Source organism: Pleurodeles waltl, chromosome 2_1 (genome assembly GCF_031143425.1).
Source record: "Pleurodeles waltl isolate 20211129_DDA chromosome 2_1, aPleWal1.hap1.20221129, whole genome shotgun sequence".
Lineage (NCBI taxonomy): Eukaryota > Metazoa > Chordata > Amphibia > Caudata > Salamandridae > Pleurodeles > Pleurodeles waltl.
The window spans coordinates 758442156-758464893 of NC_090438.1; the positions used below are offsets into that span (position 1 = coordinate 758442156).

The 22738-nt window shown below is 44.2% G+C and overlaps 1 protein-coding gene across 4 annotated transcripts in view; it reads right to left on the reverse strand.

Annotated features, from left to right (window-relative positions):
* EXOC2 (exocyst complex component 2) overlaps positions 1–22738 on the reverse strand; it is a 1213422-nt gene that overhangs the window by 1132841 nt on the left and 57843 nt on the right. The window contains exon 3 of one of the 4 annotated variants that reach the window (XM_069217808.1): positions 5997–6319. The exons of the other annotated variants lie outside the window; for them this stretch is intronic. The gene's annotated coding sequence lies outside the window, so the exon portion shown is untranslated. The remainder of the gene's footprint in view (positions 1–5996; positions 6320–22738) is intronic. 4 annotated transcript variants of the gene reach the window in all.

Here is a 22738-nt window from a genome sequence, read left to right on the forward strand (position 1 = left end):
CCTTCACAGCTGGCAAATTCATTTGCAGCAGAATCCATCCATCACAGAGAAAACTCAAGTTCAGACACGGTGAGCCAGCTTCCTTGCCTTTATACCATGGGCCTACATCTGGCTTCTGTAGATACTTGTTGAAAAACCACTGACTACTCAGGCCAGACTTATCACCTCTGATTGATAGGCTGATCCAATCAGAGGGGCTGCTACTTTTGAAACCTGGGCTCCCCTCCAATCGTGAGGCATATGTAGGTTATGATCAATGCATGTACAAGGCATGCAATGATGAGTTACTGTCCTACAGGACAGGCTCTTGGTATCTGCCTGGCCTATTCCCTAGAGAGGAATTGTAATAAACCTCAGACCAGGAGGCAGTGACCATCACGGAACAGAAAGGTAGGGGGGGAATCTCTCCTAGCAGAGTTAGGGCAGCTAAACATAGATAAGAGCAAATGTCTACCCCAGCCTACCAGGCTTCTCCAAGGAAAAGGGAGGGACACAGGGAGCTGAAATGTCAAGCAGAACAGCTCAGCTCACGCTTCGGGCATAAGGTCTCACCTCACCATTCTCCCCTAGGGATCTTACTGGGTCTCAAACGCACATCCCAGGTAGACAAAGGCAACAGGGCCACAGGCAAAGAAGATTGTAGAGATTTGATCAAAAGGGTGGCTAGTAGGCCCCTCCCACCCAACACCTACAAGGGATACAGGTATCTTCAACTATAGATGTATTATTACCACCACTGTCAGTCTACCATTACCTTGAAAGAGAGGGCAGTAGCCGCGCTCTGTGAAATGGGGGGTGCACTATGCATGCTCCTCGACTCAGAGCTAAGCTCTAGGGTCTCAGTCCATGTAAACAGGGAGATCCTAGGTGGATGTTCATGTTCACTGAGGTAGGGATCTAGAAACCATTTAGTACCTTTTAAGTGACTTGCCTGTAGATCACCATAAGGCAGGGGAAGCACGCTCTCCAGTGACATGAATAAGACTTACTGTCCCAACAGACCCAATATAACAACAGCCCCAAGGGTGAAGTATCCCAGGCTCAGACCCTTTGAAAGTGAGGCTTTGCCCACACCATTAGTTGGCTGACACCCAGCGCCATACAGTTCAAAGGCCTTGTCCGTGTAATATAAAGGGAATACCTCCCTCTTTCTGAAAGCTGGGCACTGCGCTATAATTGTGCCCTATACATATCACGCCCGGGCCGACAACACAACAGACCTTGAAAAAACCCTGTGGCCGGCCGCGCTAGCACCAGTGTGTTCTGGATTGTGGTTTTTTTTGGGGTCATCACCTGTGATTTGTCTAGATGGAGTGCGACCCTCTAGCATGCCTGCCATGGAACGAGGAGTTCTACAAAACTGTTGATTTATAGAGCTGTGTCTGATGCCATGGCCCCCCTGGAGGAATGACTTTAACAGATTGCTCATGAGTGTGCAAAGTTGGCTGGCTCCACTCTGGCCCCTATGGCGAACCCTTAACCTCCAGGAGATTCCCAGCCACCTGCAGATGACACAACCTTGGCAAACAGCTGCCGCAATGTAGGAGTTGAGCTTGATGCCTTTGCCAGCTTCAAGTAGGCCTTCATGGCCCAGGCTGGGACCCCACTGGTATGTTCGCAGAGAAGCCCCCCTCAAAACCTCCCGACCAACAGGTGATGACTCACTCAATGACCCCCAATGAGGATGCCGTTCCCTCAAGGCTTTGGCTCCCTTCTTCCCAACCGCCTCCACCCAATACTATGGCTGACATGTTAGACCCTGATGAAATCCTTCATCCACGATCTTCCAAATGGGGCCCGTCCGAAAAAGTGGCAAATTATGTGGTGGGTCACATTCAGAAACAGATGGAAAAGGAGTCCCAGAACTGTGTCAGGGTGGAGTGCCCTCGACCTTCCCTGGTTGGTAAGGTTGCCCTCTCACTTGAGTTGAACCCTACAATGACCACCTTCCTCAAGAAGTTCATGAAGCTCCCAAAGAAGGGTATAGATAGGTCCTGGCGGGCATGCCAGGACAAACTCTTGGACATCAGGGGCCCGTTAAAGATACTGGACATAGCCGAAGATGCCAAGCCTGCGAGCTCCTTAGTTTCCCTAGAGGCACTGTCTCGTTTGGCGCAACGTGCCATCATTTTCCTTGGTAACGCAAATTGCACGTTATCGACTGAGCGTCGCTGCTCTTCGCTAATAAAGGTGACCTTAACCTTGGAGATATGACAGATTCTGAGGAGGGGCAGTAGCTCAAGGGGGACTCTTTGGCGAACCCTTTATTAAGGAGTTGGAGCTCGGCCGGGACACCTCCCAGTACCTTTTTCAAGGGCAAGGCTCCTAACAAGGCCAATACCAGGATCAAAGCCACTTTGCCAACTTCTACACAACAAGAGGCTGGTGCTTCCACACTCGAAGTGACAGTTCCGGTTCGTGTTCTCCCTTCTTCCCTTCTAAAGGCAGGGAGGCGTCTGGCAAGTTTTACCAAAGCCTGGGAATTAATCACAAAGGATGCATAGGTCCTTCAAATGATCCGGGGCTTTCAGATAGGATTTTATGGCTCCCCCAGACAGGAGTTCCCTCACCATCCCATTCAGTTTTCATCTCAAAAGACTGAGCTGGTGGACTCGGAGGTCACAAGGCTGCTGACTAAGAGTGCTATAAATCCTGCGGCTAGGCACTCTTGCGGTTTCATCTGCAATCTGTTACTAGTCGACAAAGCCGACAGGGGTCAACCACCAGTCATCAGCCAACGCAAATTAAACGAATGGCTGGTATACCGACATTTCAAAAAGTAGGGAATCCACCTCCTGCGCAATGTTTTGCACCCCTTGATTGGTTGGTGCATCTCGATCTGAAGGATGCCTACTTGTCTATTCCTATTTTCCCACCACACAAGCGGTTTCTCCAATTAGTCTGGCACCAGGAGACTCTTGAATTTTCCACTCTGCCATTTGGCCTGTCCTCCGCACCTTGGTGCTTCACAAAGGTTCTCAAACCAGTCGTGGAATACCTCAGGGCGCAAGTGATACGCCTTATTGTACACTTCAATGACTTGCTTCTCCTGGTCCAGTGCCCCCTGAAACTGTTCCCCAAATTGCAGTCGACCTTCAACAACATGGGGTTGTCATAAATGAGAACAAGTCCTTGTTGGTCCCGTCCCAGAAAGCGGTTTTCCTCGGATTCATAATAGAGTCTACGACAGCCACTCTGAGTCGTCTGTCTTGGAAAGTGACGAAAATCCGTCACAAGTTGCAACGGACCCTGACCAGGCAACGGGTCTCGCTACAACAGGTCATTTGCCTGGCGAGTCTGTCACCTTCCATCTAGGCCATTTTTCCTGGCTCTCTCCATTATCCGGCATTACAGCGTCTAAAGGCCGCCCATCTGCACAAGGGCCTGACATACTCTCAGATGGTCAATCTTTGGAAGAAGCACAGGAAGAGATCTGTTGGTGGTTTCCCACACATGGACGCATGGAAGAACAGTGCAATTTTCGGCTGTGCCCCAGACCTCACCATCAAATTTGATGCCCGCAGGTTAGGTTGAGGCATGCGGTGTGGAGATTTTTCCACCGGCAGTTTGTGGTCTCCGAATGAACAGAAGTTACATATAAACTGTCAGGAACTTTTAACCAGCTCTTTTGCAGTCCGGTGCTAGGCCAAAGACCCGATCCAGTCGTGTGTAGTCCTGAAACTGGAAAAGGTCTCAGCGGTCCACTATATCAATCATCAGGGAGGCACTCAGTCCAAGACTCCTTCCGATCTTGCAACCAGCTTATGGCAGCATCGTTTGGACCTGCAGATCTCAGTCACAGTGGAATACCTGTCAAGTCAGGAGAATCAAGTTGCGAATTTCCAATCCAGACATTTACAGGATTCCAGCCTGTGGAAACTCCACCCAGAGATTTTTTCGGATCTCCAGTACTTGGGGGGGTCCGTTCTTGGTCGTAATCCACTCTCAGGTCAGTGGACCAGCAGGCCAGTCTGGCGATGGTCACCCTGATTTGGAAGTCTCAAGTGTGGTTCCCGGTTCTTCTGGAACTTTTGGGGTTCTCCAATCGGACTCCCCCCGTTTCCCTCCTTTCTCCTCAACCTGGACCAAATGCCTCACCAGATGGTTCTGGAGGGATCCCTGTGGCTAATGGTGTGGCGGATAAAGGGGACGATGGTTGGTCCCGGGCCTCCTGGCCCCCCCCCCCCCCCCAAGCTGAGAACTTCTTGTCCAAAGTCTGGGCAAACTGGACCCGGTGGACCCATTAGTGTTTCCAATGGGGTTTAAATCCCGTGGATGCTGATGTAGTGCATGTCCTTAACTTCTTAGCCAGCCTGACAATGGATGAACTAGGATATCGCTCAATCAATACTTTACAGTTGGAGATTTCAGCTGGGCATATTCTGGTGGAGGGCTCCCCGTTTGCGGGGAGAGGGGTGACACCCGTTTGTGTGTGGTCTCCTTTGGTGGCTCAGACTTTCCCTTCCACCAGATCCTCGCTATTCAGCACTTTGGGGTGTCAACCAAGAGCCTAACATGTTTTTGTCCTGGCAACCCAACCAATATTTTTCCAGAAAGGAAAAATCAGCTAAGATGGCTATCCTTCTCCATCTGATATTCTGTAGAAGGGTCTCAGAAGTGCGTGACTTGGATATTCTAGGCAGGACATTTTCTCCCTCTGGAGTATCAGTCACGGTAAGGAGAACGAAGTGTGATACTAGAGGGATTTCCTATTTGGCATTTCCAGATTTGCCTAAGATGTGTCGCGCAATGCCTCAAGGCATAAGAGGAGATGTCTCTGGAATTCCATCATACAGGTGAGCATCAGGTTCTCATGCACTGCAGAAACCGTATAAGGCAGTGTTTTCTTCCACCATTGCTAGTGGATGCGATAAGTAATGCAAGAGGCTGGTATTGAGTTATGTCGATTTGGGGCGCATTTCGCACATGGAGCCATGGCCTCAAAGGTGTTCAGTTTAGGTGTCCACTTGGAGGACATCATTAACACAGCAGATTGGTTTTTGGACTCTACATTTAAGCGATTCCATTTCAAGCCGGTGTTGGATGTGGCTTAACTGGTAGTGAGCAAGCTTTGAATGAGCATAATTCTCGCCTCCGGTCCTGACATAGAATGAAAAATTTTCTAGCTATTGTAATGGAAAGTTTCAGTTCTACTAAGGACTAAGGCGAGGATTATCCCACCCACTCAATCCTGCTATGAAGAACCCTCCCCATGGTTAGTAAGTATTAGATTTATTGTTTTTTTCCCCATATTAATTACAATGAGAATTCCTCATGTATCTGAAGTTCGGTGAATAGAACACCTGTTTTTAGTGCAGGTTGTTAACCCTAATCACAGAAGTCTGGTAAAATTGTCCTCTCTAAGAGCAGAGATGGGTAAACAGGACATGTGCGAACTAATAAACAGCATGTCTCCGCAACGAAAGAGGCAGAGGGGACACAGATTGACTACATTCTGGACTTCTGAGAGTCGATTCGCTATTCCATGGATTGGTTTTACCATTGGATGTCATTGTTTCTTCTACTTATTCCCAGTATTTCATGGGAATAGTAGTTTATTTTAGTGAAGATGTGAAATGGCTGCTATTCAATAAATTGGAGAAAGGATAGCATAATCCTTGCCTCCAAGTCCTAAATAGAACTGAAACTTTCAGTTATGATAGCTATGAAATTTTTCATTCACACAGATTACAACACAACTGGACATGACCAGTATCGATGCAACAGAGTAAAAAAGTTTTTAGGACAAGAAGCATGAATAAATAAAAAAATAGGTAAATACATTTCAGTACCAAATACAATTCAATACATAAACCTCAGAGCTCTAACATTTAATTGATTAGTTCGGCTTCAACCACGTTTTAAAACAGACCAAGGGCTTCATGTGTTTTAGTTTGTCAGACAAGTTTTTTTACTATTATTTTCATAATCAATCAGGTGAAAAAATTCATTAGTACACCTCAACTTACATATACATACAGAAAAATCGTATTCACCTTGTTCATCAATAGAAGCCTGTTTTTTCCTTTAATTCCTCTATTCCTCATTACTCGAGATTCCCCTGTGTTTTTTAAGTGCACAGACTCTTTGACCATACAACTTCTCCCACTTTTTGACCCATTGCATCTTAACCCACGATTCAAAATTAAGTGCTTCAGGGGATTGCCACTTCCGGAAGCATGCGCTGAAGACAGAATCCATGAGTGCTGTTGTACATTGCGGCTGTCCAAGTGAGCCAATCAGGAAAAGCAGCTTGATAGTCTTGATGTGTGGCGATATTTATTTGAACTTTCTGAAGTTTAGTACAAACCCGTTTTCCCTGCCACAAAAAAAAAAAAGACTAATTACCTGATCATCCTCATCAGAAAACAGGTGTCCAACAACCTCGTCAAAAAAACGTGTCAGACTTTAGTTATCACATTCGAGAATATAAATAAAAACAGCATTAAAATAGGCATTTTAACCAGATCCAAACACTTGATGATAGATAGGGAAATGTGCATTGTTCAAGGTAGCAGTGTAGAGGGAAAAAAAAAAAATCTAGAATCATGTGAGACGTGTATACCCAGATATCTTATAGGGCAAGTAGTAGAGTAGTGCTGTCACATCGACAGGTAATTTTAGCAGGGAAGCTGTCAATAACATTTCAGACTTCCTGTGGTTGACCTTACATCCCCGATGCTTGTAAAGGTCTAAAGCGTTGCAAAGACATTGAGAATATTTTGTGCTGTGGCAGCCAAATAGAGGATTATATTGTCTGGGTAGAGTTTGTTGGTGATCCAGCTATAGGAATCTCAATCAATCAGTGAATCAGGTCTCTATGCAGCTGCTAAAGGCTTGATACAAAAAGCAAAGAGAATTGGTGACATGAGACAACCCACCCTTGTACCTCTTCTAACTGTGACAAGTCCTACCACCTGTGAGTTAATTAAAATTTCTACCTCAGCCTTTCTGTATAAGTTTTACAATAACATGACAGTGGGCTGATCCTGCAATCGCTCGTGAGGGGATCTGTAGCAGCATTTGTAAAGCCTTCGGTGCTTGTACCGCGTTGGTCAGGCTGGTTGTAGGATAGTTACAATGTTTCATACTCCTTAAGGTCTTCCTGGGAGGGTAGGGGTCGATCCTTGGCCGAGGCATCTCTTGTAACATGCTTCATTAACAGCTGGAGAAGATTTCAACAGTTTGCAGGGATGAGCGTGATACACATTCAGGGAGAGCTACCAGAGTTTACACAAAAGGGGACCCCACAAACAGCATCCGCTGCTATGCAGACAGCCTCTACAACTCCGCTCGTGTGCGCTCCACCCATGGGGAATACCCATTCTACTCTTCTCAGGTCGCACCGCCCCTTAGGCGTCAGCCAGGGTCATTAACGCATACTAGGACATTGAGGCGTGGCTTAGATATAGTTTCCAGAAGAAAAAAAATAGGTATAATGTCTTATTGACCATATATCGACTTGTGGCTTACACCTTTATATGTTGACTGTCCCGGCTGCATTCCCCCTCGCTGCTGTTCTCCACTGCACTTCACTGTCGCTTAAATGCTAATTAGCCGCTAGGCAATTTCTGGCAAATGCATGCGACTGCACCCCTGAGGGCACGACTGCCCTATACCTTGCTGGTGTGTCTGTTCAAAGTTAAGGCAGAGGAGTGTTCCATTCGCTTCACATTCTGATGCCACCCGCTGGTGCGTCTTGAAGTGCTTTTCCGGAGATTAATTAAAAAAAGAAAAGGGAAAAAAACTAAAAAAACAAACACTCCAGGCCTTCTCACTGGATGCTCAGTGCCTCGGGAACATATGAATGTCGGTCCAGTTAGATGTGCAGAGGGGGCGATTAATCCTGCATACAGCAAAGCCTACAGCGCATGAAGAGACAACGTGCTACATACCATCTTGGCAGATCGGCTTTGCCACATCAGAAGCCGTCTCAGCCACGGAACAAGAAGGGAGCACCAAGTGGCTCCCTTGTCAGACAAGTTATGTCACAATACTGCGTCTCTTTCTTTTAAGCGTTAACAAAAAAGTACAACAACCATTAAAAATAAAATGGCACAACTATTTCCCATGTTGAAGCACTGACTGGAATTAACCACTGGGATTTGGTGCCAACATGTGATTAGCATTCATACACTTGTGAAGTCAAGAGGACCTCCCCAAACAGCCAAGGCTTTACACAGAGCAAAAGACAAAAGATTTTCCTCAATATGAAAATGATAGAGTACTAGAGTAAGCTTTTTTTTCTTATTTTTACCCCGCCTTCGAGTCAATCTAAAAGCTGATGAATAAATGTGTTTTGATGCGGTGAAACTGTTCTGTAAATAGCCATCAGTAACTCTGCTTAATTCACTCTGGAGCCAAAGTAGAACTTATAGCCACCTGCATTACTTGGTCGACTGTTTTCCAGTCAGGAACTCAACAATTTACAACACCGTCACCCTTTCTTTGGAGGTGTCTGGTGAAGCTGTGAAATTAAGCTCCATCAGCAGTAAACGCTTACAATAACAAACACATAAGAAACGTGAGTTAAAGTCTCCTGGTTAAAACGAGATGTGGAAAAACTATGCACGATCAATCACAAATCTGTAACCAAAAAGAAATGTTGATGGAAATAATAAACAAAACTGGAAAAATAATGGGGGGGGGGGGGGGGTTTGGGGGGTGTGGGGTGTACTCATGAAAAACGTGGCCTGCAGTTCTTTATTCCAAGATTGGTGCCCAGTACCTTCCAACAGGTTCCATTAAAGCGCTGTATATGACATACTGAGTACATGTCAACAAGTGCCCAAGTGCTTTGCAGTGACTTTAAGCCTGTCTTGGTGTTGCAGCCTGCTAGTCCAAGCTTGCCTTTCACTTTACCCAGTGTTCATGTGGCCTACAATTACAAGGATGGTAATGTTGCGTTTTTAAAAGCCTAGACAGGCTGAAAGACAGAGTTGTTATTTTCCCTCAACACCGCTCTGACATTCGGTAAATGTGAAAGTGCCCGTTTACCCTACACATGACTATGCCACTGAACACTATTGGCACATAGCAAAAGCAAAATGCCCGTCCAATCTCAGTGTATGGCAGAGCAATGCATGACAGCTGATTAGGTGTATATTCTAGTTATATATAGTTCTTTAGAAAATATGTATCGCTACTATGTCATTACAAACTACACATATAAACCTGTTTAACTAATGTATATTTACTCATGGTTTAAATATGTATATGCATGTACATATATGTATGTTATTCTATGCTTAACATGTTCATAGGTCATTGCATAGCTCCTAGATAAGTTGTTATATTAGATACTTATGAATCCCTGCTCTCATTTTATATCACACTTTGTCTACCCATCAACATACGCCATGTCTCTATCAATCTATCCCCCCATTCTGACTCATCCCAAATCCATTCTACTATTTTCATCTCCTAAATAACCCTGCCTAAGCTCTTCCTTATCTAACTCACCCAAACCTCACTTTACTACCATAATCTCCCAAACAACCCTACTAAATTTCCCCTCATTTATCTAACCTTTAACTCATCGAAAACCCCTCCTGCTACTATGATCTGCCTAACCCTTTCCACAGACTCTTCCTCCCTCCTTCCTCCTATGCTCATCCCAAGCCTAAATCCTATTACCATAAACTCCCAATTAACACTTCTGGATTCTTCCCTCCTCCACCCCTCCATTACCCCAGTCAATCCAACTAACACTCACATATCCGCGGCTCAAATTAACTCATAATAATACTAAAACTGTACCCATATTTCCCTATACTAATCCAACACCAATTCCTTTTGGGTTCCAGAGTACCGTGCTACTTGCCGAAAAGCGTTTGACGCCTCCTCAGAGGTAGTAAACGCTATATAAATACTATTACAATACAGTACAATACAATACAATACAATACAGCAGAAAAGACTGAATCTTTTCACACTCACCTAATGCTCACACTGAGCCATGGGGCACAACTAGCCCCTAGAGTTCTGTTTAAATCAGGCTTGTGTGACGTAGGAAGTACTTGTGTTGCGGCACCTTGTACCATATTCCTCCTGACAGCGTTCGGTCGGAATTTGTGATTCATCTTTGGTTCATGCACCATGGTGCGCCATCTCAAATCTGGCGCATCTATGGGGCAAGGAAATGCCACAACACAGCTCAAATTTTGCACAGCGTTGCATCACAAGTCATAAATATGCCCCTTACTATGCAACGCTGTGCAATAAAAATTTTGTCCACACTAAGCCAGAACTTGTCTCAACCCTTTCTTCACCAATGATAATGAAATAATTTATACCAATGACTCAATGCAGTAGTTTAAATAACAGAAAAATCAATGTGTATTTCTAACGTTACTGCTTCAAATTTGCATTTCAGTGTGCACTTTTACTTGCAGTGCTATTATTTTTCATCCTGGATAAACTGCAGCATCAGGACACTATACCATTTACTTAAGAAACAACACAGGAGGTTAGACAAAATGTGATAACACTCAGTTTTAAAAACAGACTCCCAGAAAACGTACAATACTGTTACTTGTTAATTTTACGTCCAAAATTCGAACTCATAATGTTACTATTGCAAAGCAGCCCTGGCAGCGCTGCAAAACCGGACCCACCCTTCCAGCCTCCCAGATAAACGCCTGATGCCGACTACGGTAAGTTGACCCTATCTATGTTATTACATGGCCTCGAATGGTTTAAAACATTGGAAGAAATCTACTGTAAGTATTGTTTCACATGCATCACATTATTTAGATGGATATATAAGCAACTAGACGTGCAAAGCATGTATGGTTTTTTCACATTGTTTCATGCTGACTACCACAATGTGATCATCTTAACCTGCAAAGTTTGAAGATCACAAAAAAGGCAACTGCAACATTTTGTGGGCATGCTCATTCGTGGTGATGGAGGCGCTTGACAAAAAAAAAAAAAAAAAAAAAAAAAAATAAAAAAAACCACACACCACCACACACCACGACGCAGCTGTCTTTAGTCATGCTGCACAGCATCGGAGATGCTGTACAGCATTACTAAATTGCAAAGACACTAGGTTCCAAAGGTAAAACCTAAGCACTTTTCTAAACCTACAGTGGGAGAATCACAAATACACCAGCTATGCATTTCGAAGGCAAAAATTGTGTGTGCTTTTTTCCCCCCAAACACATTTTATTTAAAATGCACCTGTTCATCAACAAAATATATTACAGGTTAAATATGGTTCAATGAATGATGATACGTTCATAGGTTTATGACATCAACATTATTGAAATTCTCATTTTGCAAACTGTTAATGAGAAGAAAAAAAAAAAAGTTCATGTGTGTCAGGTTCTTCACCACTGGGGGACCAGTAGTGCACACCTCTCAGTATGCCTGCATGAAATTAAGACTCAGGAAGTTCATGTAGATGGGTAAAGTCAGCATGGGGCATCAACGTACTGTCATGGAACAACACTTCTAACGTTGTGAGGCCATCATGCTCCCACAGTACCAACCGGGGGGGGGGGGGGGGGGGGAAAGAGAGAGAGAGAAAGAGAGAGAGAGAAAGAGAGAGAGAGAGAAAGAGAGAGAGAGAGAAAGAGAGAGAGAGAGAAAGAGAGAGAGAGAGAAAGAGGGAGAGAGAGAAAGAGGGAGAGAGAAAGAGGGAGAAAGAGAGGGAGAAAGAGAGGGAGAAAGAGAGAAAGAGAGGGAGAAAGAGAGGGAGAAAGAGAGGGAGAAAGAGAGGGAGAAAGAGAGGGAGAAAGAGAGAGGGAGAAAGAGAGGGGGAGAAAGAGAGGGGGAGAAAGAGAGGGGGAGAAAGAGAGGGGGAGAAAGAGAGAGGGAGAAAGAGAGAGGGAGAAAGAGAGTGAGAGAGAGTGTGTGTGTGTGTGTGTGTGTGTGTGTGTGTGTGTGTGTGTGTGTGTGTGTGTGTGTGGGGGGGGGCGGGGGGGGGGGGGTGTAAGGGGACCTGAGGCTAAGGGAAGTCCTAGGATTGGCACGTTCAGCGCATACGGTGTGGCAGTGGTGGTGTACCTCAATGATAATCTCCAGTACGCCAGTGCTATTTGTAATAGGAGAGGACACGGTCTCTGGAGTTTGGGCACACCTAGACAGAGTTGTAGTAACATGACCATCTTGGACAGGATCAACACGCCCCACCACCGATAGGGGCAGAGTGGTCCAGAAGCCAATCTGGGTTTGAGTAAGTTAACTGTTCTCACAAGATTGCCTTCAAGGACATCTTTCGTGTCTCGATATCCACTGATGCCCATAGCTACACACACCTTCTGTTATCTGGGTAACTCTCTGTTGTCGAAAGTAAAGTGTGGTTATAATTTATAGATTTCCTGCTGAACTAGCTGGGAAATTTACTTAAATCCTTGATTCAAAGTTACAACCCAGATTTTCACTTTCTCTGCTTTGAATACTGAATACAAATTCCACAACAGATTTGGCTGGATGTTACAGAATTTTTTGCAACACTGACTGAAGTAAATAATTAATTACTGAAATAGACTTATCGATAACTGAAGTACACTTCTAAACAAATAAAGCCCTGCCAACTTCAACATTTTCCACTGTCAGGAGATGACTTGGCTTTGGAGCGTGTGGGGACCAATCTACTGGTATTCTTACATTTGCACCACAGGGGGGGGGCGCGTCACGGTAAGTGCATTCCACTTGCAGTAAATGCTAAAATTGAAATTGTGTGCATTGTTATATACTGGAAAGAGCTTTGAAGTTTTTAAAGTCGAAAGGAGTATTGTACATGTTTTTTAGATCGTATGAATGTATTTCTGTTTATTAAACTGGTATTCAGATGGCACTTCAGTGGGATAACACACTGAAGTTTTTATTAAATTGGTCTAACTTGCAGGCAGCAGATTTGGAATGTTTTATACTTTTTACCTATGCAATATTTTTTGCTTTTAATTCTTATTGTTGTATTCATTGTAGAATGTATTTTCAACTGAGGTGTTTTGAACTTGTGATCCTCTTATTTTTTTTTTCTTAGTAATAAACAGTGACACTACTAAAATGTAGATAACCCTAGGTCTTGGGCAGATCATCTCAACACTAGAAAACGAACTTTTCTGAAGTTTTAACAGGCAGCTTGTATTAAACTCCGGTACACTAGGATACTGCTACTGTGCTCAACAATCTGTTCCTGTTTATATCCAAACACTTAAAAACTGTTCCTGCTTTACTTCAAATACCCCTCTCTACAATGTATGCCCAAAGGCTTTTTGGAGCTAACGAATTGCATCAGAACATACAGAACACAGCAACTGACTGCCCATTAAACACAAAATCATGTTTTTAAACACTTTTCTGAAGATAAGGAGGCTGCTCTTTTGCCAAAGGGTACTAGCTGGAGCATCCCATAATGACTTCCATAACAAAGGGGTCTTGACCAAGAATTCTCTACCACCTGATCTAGATTTTTTTTTTTTTCACCTTAGAAACTTCTAAGGGGAGTGAACTTTCTGATCAATGATCTAGTACAGGATTTCTTCAGAAGAAGCCTTTATGAAAAGAACTTTCTCCTATATGTACAGCTAGCAGTAGTATCATAGGGCCCCCACACTTGATCTGTCTCTCTATAGTAAAAGAATGAAGAGATAGCAGTGCCATACAGACGGAATCATATTAAAATTTGAAACCCTTGTCTTTATTCAATGATTCTACTTTTTTCAAACCAGTTCTTGCTTTTACATAAAACAAGTTTCTTCATCTGCTTTTTCAAAAAGGTAACTGCCCTTGCACCAATAATTTGAGATTCTCTCTTAGTAAACTCTACGGTTTGTGAACCATCTATGCTTTTAGATAAGAACGAACATTTTCAGGTTTTCTTCAAGTAAACTGTTAGTGCTTTAATCCAAATAAATTCAGACTTTCTGTAACCTTGGGATTTTTGAAAACCTCTTTTCTGAATGCTAGTATGGCCTCCTATAATTTTAGGATCACTTTACGGCAAGCTGCTTTGCTTTTCTGTGCATCCAGGTGGATTGAGCCTATTAGATCAACAATTAAGGCATTTGTGGAGAAGGAGCAGAATTAAATGTATAGCACCACTTTCTTGTCAAAGCCAGAGGCTAAGCCCAGCTTTCCTTTCACTCGCCAAGGAAGGATCCCCAATGCAGAGCCCACATATGCCATCTGCTGTGCTTCACCAGGAGGATGCAGAAGGCCATCAGACCCAGCCGTCTCAGTCAATCTTAGGTCTAGAGGACAGACAAGGATCTACACTGTATCCAGAATGGTACAGATGAAAGGAAGCATCTGAGAAGGAGGCGGATGTGACTTTGGCATGTCGATAGTGAACGTCAGTGAGTGCAAAAGGCTCACCATAGTCAGATGGGACAAGCCTGTCTTCAGCAGTTAGTAATCAAGGTAAGGGAAACATGGAACCCCCAACCTCCAAAAATGAGCTGCAACTAATGCCATAATTTTTGTGAACACAGGGGGTACTGATGAGGCTGAAGGGAAGCACAGCAAAGAGGAAATGCTCTTGGCCCACACTGGCCCAGAGATAGCACCTTGTAGGGGAGTACGTATTTTTGACCACTTTGCGGCTGGATTAGTTGTTCAGTGTTACCAATTGCAGATTACATTTTGTATTCAGTTTAGCTGCCCACTGACTTTATCGTAGCGTTAGACACTGCAGTTGAGCTGTGTTTTTCCACATGGTAAACTGTGCTTGTTTTTCGTATTCTTTCTCACCGAAGAGCTAGGACATATTATCACCGAACAGTTAGTCAGTCAGCATGATAAGAGTGTACCAGACTTATGTTTTTTCAGTGCAGAGAGCGGTTTGGCCTTGGGAGAAGTGCCTTGAGATGTTGGCCAGTTCTCAACGCTTTTCTTTAAACTCTGACCTACAGTAGCCAGCATGTTTGAATATTTCTTTCATGGGAGGGGTTTTCTTCAGAAAGCCCTTTCGGTTCTTTAAGATATAAAAAGGTGGCCCTGCTCAGTAGCTGTGGAATTTCCAAGACCTCGGTCAGGGTTAGACGTCGAATGCCTGACACATTTGTCCCATGAGGGTGGATCTCTCTTTCTCGCAGTTGAACGGGGTCATCTTCTTGCTGCCATGAGAAAGATAAAGAGCTTGGCAGGCCCTATGGTGATGTTTTTACCCTATTCTTTGCAATTATGCTATAATATAATCACATATATTTGCTGTGTACATTACAATTGAGAATCATTTTGGGTATATTTTCCTTTCATTGCTGTGACTATTTTTAAATGTGTGCTTTCGAGCTACTAATCTCCTTTTAGGAACCTCATGGTGAAATAATAAATGTCTTCTTTGAACTGAGAAGTGCATTCCAGAGATTTTTGTCAGCTCGGTCATAAGTGAAAGCAAAACACACCTCTGGACTGTCAGGATGGGATATGAAAGTGAGTGTCCTGCAAGTCCAAAACCATCATCCAGTCTCCTGTGTCCAGGAAAGACAAGACCTGAACCAAGGTAAGCATCTGGAGTTTCCCTTGGCATAGAAAGGGGTTCAGATGATGCAGTTCTAGTATAGGACAAAGTCATCTGTCCTTTTTCAACACTAGAAAGTAGTGAGAATAGCAACCACGTCCTACTTCTAATGCAGGGACTCTCTCGATGGCCAGAAGAGTCTATACTTCCTTACTGAGCAAAGAGAGATGGTACTCCATCAGCTGTTTTAGGAACGTGGCAAAGGTGGGGGAGTTTGCAAAAATGACAGGCCTACTCCTGTAGAATATGAAGAATCTACTTGTCAGAGGTAACTGCAGACCATTGGAGAAGGTGGTGTCTGATCCTGTGCCAGTGGATGGTTGTGCTGGATGGATGGTGTGCTAAGGAAGCGTACAGATTGTTTCAGCTGAAGCAGTGTCTGGGAGGGGGGTTGGGAAATCAACAGCTCTCATGTCCTCTTTGCGATCTGTGATCATGTACACAAAAAGGACTGGGTAGTCTACAGGTACGGTTGGTACCAAGGATGCCCACTCATGCTACCACAACCGCGGTAGGGGTGAAAGGACTGTTTTTGGGACCAGGTAGTTAGAGAAAGTCAGAGAGACCTGGTGGTGACCCAACTCTTTCAAAGGCGATTGAGCGCTGCGTCAGCTTTTTCACTAAATAGGCAAGAGTCATTGAAGGGCATGTCAATCAAGTAAGATTGGACATACCCCTGAAAATCCAGTGGACCTCAACATGCGGTCTGCTCCGAGCACAAGTCTAGGCTGTTGGAAGCGAAAATGCCCTTCCCAGAGTGTCCAGCCTCTTTGATTACCTGTCCAGTGCAGAGAAAGAAGTCATTTAGTTTGACCTCAGCTGTTGAGGCCTGCACAATCAGGCTCACAGAGGAGGGGTGCTGAGAGATGAAGGCTGGCTCTCCTGCCACAGGACAGTGGTGTTGGGGATTCATGTGGTGCACAGGAACGTCTGTGCAAGGTTGGACCTAAGCACTCAGGAAAAGGTCAGTGAGGTCTTCATTGAAGGGGAGCAAAGGTTCGGCCAAGCCTGCTCCTAGGTGAAGCACCTCTGACAACACACTGGTCTTGACCTAGACTACTGGCAACTGTAGGCCCAGGACCTCCACTATCCTGTGCATCACAGGGGCGAAGAGTGTGCGTCCACCTCTGAAACACAGCCCAAAGTGAAAGCATGCCGTAGTCTGGGGAATTGTCAAAGCCACTGGCGTCACCAAACTCCTTATGCCAGTTTTGTAAGGAAATGACTCTTTTTGCAAGTTCACTTCCACATTTTTGGACTGATGCTGCTGGTTTTGAGACTCAGTGCACGGAGGCCTGTTAACCAGACCTCAGTGCCAGTGTCTTAACCCCATACAAATTGCATGTCAAATTGGATACGCCCAATTGGTAAGGACTGACTTTCTTATAAGTCCCTAGAATATGCTACACGGGGCGTGTAAGACAGAATGTCCACTTAGGATTAAACCACTGTTTGTGCTACCCTTCGTGTGACAATGTACAAAATGGGTCCCAACCTACCACTGCATTCTAGAAGGGCAGTGAGTGCCCTGCCAGTTCAACCCTGCCACGTAAACATATGGCAAAGCTTCCCTAAACCTTAACATTTTATGCAACTATCTCCTAAGGAAGGCCTATCGACTCCTATGGCAGGAAGCAATATTTTGTTAGGTGAAACATATGTTTTACGATATGTCTTAGCAGCAAAACTTCCAAATTGTATGTTTGCTGCGGGTAAAGGCGGTAACCCCATTGGTTAGTATAGTTACTGCGTGGCATCCCCACCCGCCTAACTTTGACTGGGACTTCCAAACTGGGTCATGTGAGGTATCCAATTAACTGTGGCTTTTAATGTGACCTGATGCACAAGTCGAAATTAATGTTGCTATTAAGGGTGGGCAGCTTTTAGTATGTTGTCCCTCTCTGCTCTGCTTGTCCAACAGTCTCACAAAGGCATGCACAGTCAGGTAGATTTCCGACTGCCTGAAGAGAAGTGTGAGCCAATCCTCTAGGGTGTGCTACCTTGCTCCTCATGACCGAGGAAGGGTTGTGCGAGCTTGAAAGGGGCAAGAATGTGGCATTCTGGGATAGCCAGATGCCACACAACACCGGAACCTTGTCACTAGGTAGGAGGGTACCCAAGTAGCCCCTTGGCTAGAGACTGTGTGGTCCCCTCAGGGCAGTTTCCTGGGATAATCATGGCACCCCTGGCATGTTGACCCTCAATACTTGCTAGACTTGGAAGGAGGACGAGAAGAAGACCACGTTGCACCCGTTGGAAGCACACAAAGAGGCTGCGATGCTGGTGGAACTGCACCTTCTGCACTTTGGGCCAGTGGAGTTTGTCCCTGTTCTGTGTGCCTGGCTTGGGGGAAAATTGATTCCCAGCCCCAGTCCCAGGCAGAGGCTCCAAGAGTGAGCTGGCTGGCCCCCCAGAACGGCACTAGGGACATTAAAGCTGGAAGAGCCCAAGTCGCATCTCTGATAGCCACATAGAGGTTTTGCCACTGCTGGACACCAGGCACTCCAAGTGACAATTTGGAGATAGCCAAAAGGTGCATCCAAGTCTGCTGGACTCATAAATCACCCAAGGCAGACTCCATCCTCTACCAATGACTTGCCCGTAGAACCCTGCAAAGAGAACTTTGTCCACGAATCTCAGGGTCCCACAGAGTCGCCCCCACAGACCTGTGGATCGAGTGCTCGACCGGCCTTCACCCCCATAGACAGACACCTTCAGGAGCATCCTTGAGCATCTTTAAGCCAACATCCCTCAGCATCAGGACCACTCCATTGTCATCTATGGCGGTCATCCTGTAAAGTTTGGCTCCCACTTTATAAATGCTCAACTGGACAGGCAACTGTCTGAAGTGTCCATTATGGCCCCCTGCCTTATCGGACTAGGTCACCCAACTTGGGCCGCAGTTGTCAAACTAACAATTTGAAACTTTTCAAAAGTTTCCAAACTTTGTTGGCCAATGCTTGTTGCAGTTGATTTAAAAGTTCATTATTGCTTCTACAATCTGTATATCTAGAAAACTTTGGTAGATTTTAATGAATAAGGTCTCTTTAAAAACGTTTTTTTTAAATCATAAACATATGCTCTATTTTTATAAATTGGTGTCTTGTGGCTTTCTTATTTTGTTGGTTGATGCGGTTAAATGCTTTACACATTGTTCCTTCGCTAAGCCCTGCTGCGAGCAGCCAAGCTGCACAGGGTTGACCTTAAGGTTAAATAACTGACCTGACTGGCCACAAAATGGTATTTGTGAGTGTACCGGGCAATAGGGCTACTCAGCCATATCATATAGATAACGGACCTGACTGGCCACAAAATGGTATTTGTGAGTGTACCTGGCAATAGGGCTATTCAGCCATATCATATGGTACACCCAAATTCTCACAATGTTCCTTCCGGTTCAGGGTCTTCTTCTAGTGAACCTAATGGTTCCTCCTCATCTCCTCCTTCAGGAAGGAAGGAAGGAAGGGTCCATCTATGAGCAGTAAGTCAGGGTTGGTAGGGCCTGGAGTGCACCACAATCGATGGCCAATGGTGCCAGCTCAGAATTGGGGATGAGGATGGGCTCATCGTGGAGCAGCAGCAGTAGTAGTAGTAGTAGTAGTAGTGGCGTCGCAGATAATGTTGGATGGAAAGGAGCAGGGGCGGAAGAAGGTATATGAGGTGACATCAGTCCAGATGCTGGAGCGCATCCGGAAACCACAGTAGGTGTTGAGGGCATGTCTGCTATGGTAACCCCAGTCAGGGTGTCTCAGCTTCGTGGGGTTCAAAGGTGATCCAAAGGGTGTCAGTGGCCCAAAGATGGCATGAACTGCATTGTAGAACTCCTTCAACTGAGCAGGAGTCGCTCCAGCTTCAGGAAACGCAGAGGGGGCCAGACGCAGGTGGAGTGCGGGAGTGGAGCCTCGAAAAACAAGGTCAGGAGGGGCAGTTGAAGAACGCTCAACTTTTTTATGCTTCTTCAACTTGCATAACTTCAAAGAGGATGTCTTGGAGCAGATATACGAGTGTCTGCAGGAACAGGTACTAAAACGGGCCAGAGATCTCCCTCAGGAGCAGGAACAGCATGAAGCTTTCTTCTGCCGCATCACCAGGAGCTTCATTGACCACTTGTAGATCACCAGGGAGTGCATGGACTTGGGGACATGTCCCAACCGCAGGCACGAAACCAAAGACGACATTTGTCTTTGACAGTCCCCACAAGGTTTAAAACCCATAGCTTTTGGAGGGGACATGTCCTTCAGCACACTGGTTACAAATGCTAAAAAAAAAAATATATATATATACACATACATAAATTAATTATATATTGACAAACGTAATGATAACACTCCGAGTCCGCACTGTTTGGGCAGAAAGAAAGGAATCAGTGTTCCTGGGTGGCACTTACGTGGGCACCAAGACATCACTTTTGATGTGGATGATGCCAATGCAGAGCCGATCTACACTAGCTACTGGCACACGGAAGTACTGCTCAAGATTTTCCAGATCCAGTCTGATGCCTGGGGATAATTTTAAGGAGAGTAATCTGCAGTTAAAAGTCTCTGTAAGAAAACCAAAACTAAATAAGTGGATTTGGTAAACCAAACAGCTGACATAGGCTGGGTAAGAAGCCCTGTAATCTCTCTTCACTTCAAATCATGCTTATAGACATTATCTTATTCCCTCCCTTCTTGCCAGTTCCTGATCACCCTCATCTAGGCAGTCTCAGCTCTATGTTTCCCAGAAGGTCATGATCTCTTACAGTCCCTAAAATTCTGATCAACTCTTCCCACTGGTTCTTTTCCCTCCGATTCAACTATTTTTCAACTGTCTCTGCCGGTGTCCAATCTGTAGCTGTCTCTGATTCCACCCCCCACCGCCTACTACAATTTTTATCCTTTGTAGACAAACTATTCCATCTACTGTACATTGCCATATTCGCCTCTTACTTACTGATGTAAATGGCCTGCAACATACTCCTGCTTTTGGATAACTGTTTTTGGCATGAACAGCATGCACAAAATCTCAACAGGATAAGTTAGACAGAACACCGCTCACACATGCAGTGCACGACTGATGTGCCATACAGTTGATTATGATCCTGCTCCTATCGGCACAAATCTTAAAGTCAGCAAGTTATGTACTTATCCAATACTGTAAAGATATACCATATATACAGGTATAACCATGCTCACAATTGCACTGTCTACAGTGACACAACTTGCAAGATCACACAACAGAAAGCAATAATACAGAACACACCTGAAATGCATGACGTATGTAAGTATCAATACAATACAGCTCGTTCATTTAGGGGCGCTAACATTCATATTCTGTATTTCGCATGAAAGAATGTTGTTGGTCAACACCTTAGAGATACTAATAGGTTTGTGTAGTCACAACCAACGTCTAGAAGTGGAATTGTAACTTTAAAACGGTTGATCTATCATTCAGAATTCGCCACAGAATCTGGGGGCCAGTAGGCAATGGAAATGGAGATCATACAGAACACATTTCCCGTCATGGACAGAAGCCTAGTCCAGCTCTCCATCACTCACCAAAGCAGATATAACGCCGCACATAGGAAAGAAAGGTTTGACACAGTTCATGTCTGCCTGCTGAAAGTAGACAATTGAACGTTTCTGACTCCATATAATACAGTTAGTGGTGACTGCTTCTAGGACTTGCCATGTCTGCCAGATAGGAGAGCTGAGACAAATCATTATCCCCTAGATATGTGAACTGGATCAGCACCCTTGTAAGGGACCAAACGCCACAAAAAACAAAAAACAAAAAAAAACACACAGAGCATCCTGCTGATTAAGCCAATTTCTCACCTCCTCAGCACCAACGATCAAATACCACATTACAGCAGAACTCTCCACATACAGCCACACAGACCTACGATGCCATTATTTGTATATCATAGTATCCAACAGCCCTTTTGCCAGACAATAGAAATGCATGCAATCTCTCAATTAAGGAAGTGATTCAATAGAGCCATCTAGGTCTTACTCACTAAAACACCAATAACATTGACCCACAGCAGAAGCCAGCACTTTCAACCAACATTGGACTATATTCATTCAAACTTTTGATTGCATATCCTGAAGGGCCGAATTAGACTGCTGCTCTGTGGTTGAAAATTCAGAATTCTTTGGAACATTCACCATCAAACTTCAGAAAATGCTAAAATATCGTATGAAAGGTAGACTGTGATGTACAAAATCCTGTTGGAGATAACATACACGACATAACACACTACACAACGTATAATGCATCATAAAACAACAGATCATCTTTTGTACCAAAGGATGTTCAATTGTTGGCGTTTTACTGCTTATTTAAATACTATTTAACACTTGTTAAGAGAGGCGGTGTGCACGAGGACAAACGAGCTTCACCTACCGTCTAGTAAGAATCGTTTCATGGTTAATAACCTCTGGTAACAGAAGAATGTCGATGAAATTGAAAGCATTTTATTCAAAAAGAGATAGCAAAATGCATTCTGCTAGTGAGTCTGCACATATGGGCACGTATACCTAACAGATCTTGAAAGGTGTACATAGCCAGAAGAGACTACTCATTGTATTACTTGAGAAGAGTTTTAACTTCCACCCACTTTAAGTGAGGATAGAAACTACTGCATTTAGAAACAGACGTTAAAAAATAAATAGCAGGCAATTTCTATTACTTCTTACAGTCAATAGGATTCAAACACAAAATAAAAAAGGTGCTAGTGTAAATCATTACCAATTATAAAACCACCAGAAATGTCTTATTTCCCTATGTTGTACTCAGTCACTCCCAGTTCCCCGTTACATCGTGTAGAAGATACTTGAAACAATTATTTCTTTACAAAGGTTTTGGTATTTTAATTCCTATTATGCTGTCTATAATCAACTCCCAGATTACACCCTCAACCATCAGTGTAAATTAAGGACTGCATTATACAGTAAATCAGTATCCTGCTGTAGATGTAGAGGGTCTTTCCCAAGCTAAAAGCTCTTACTTTGTCATAAAGTGAAGCAGTAAGTAATTTGTTTTATGTCTATGCAAGTAATGGACCATTAAACAAATATTATACAAAATGGAGCTGCCAATTAAAAAACGACACTATACAATGAAACCCCCAAGCAAACGACCTACAAGAATAAGAAAAAGAATAGGCCTGGGCTTTATGTCTGATCCACTAGGCTACTGGCTTTCAAAATGTTGTCATGGAAGATTGCATTGTCTCATTAGGTTTTAGTAACGGGATTCAAGTAGTACCACACACTTTGCCTT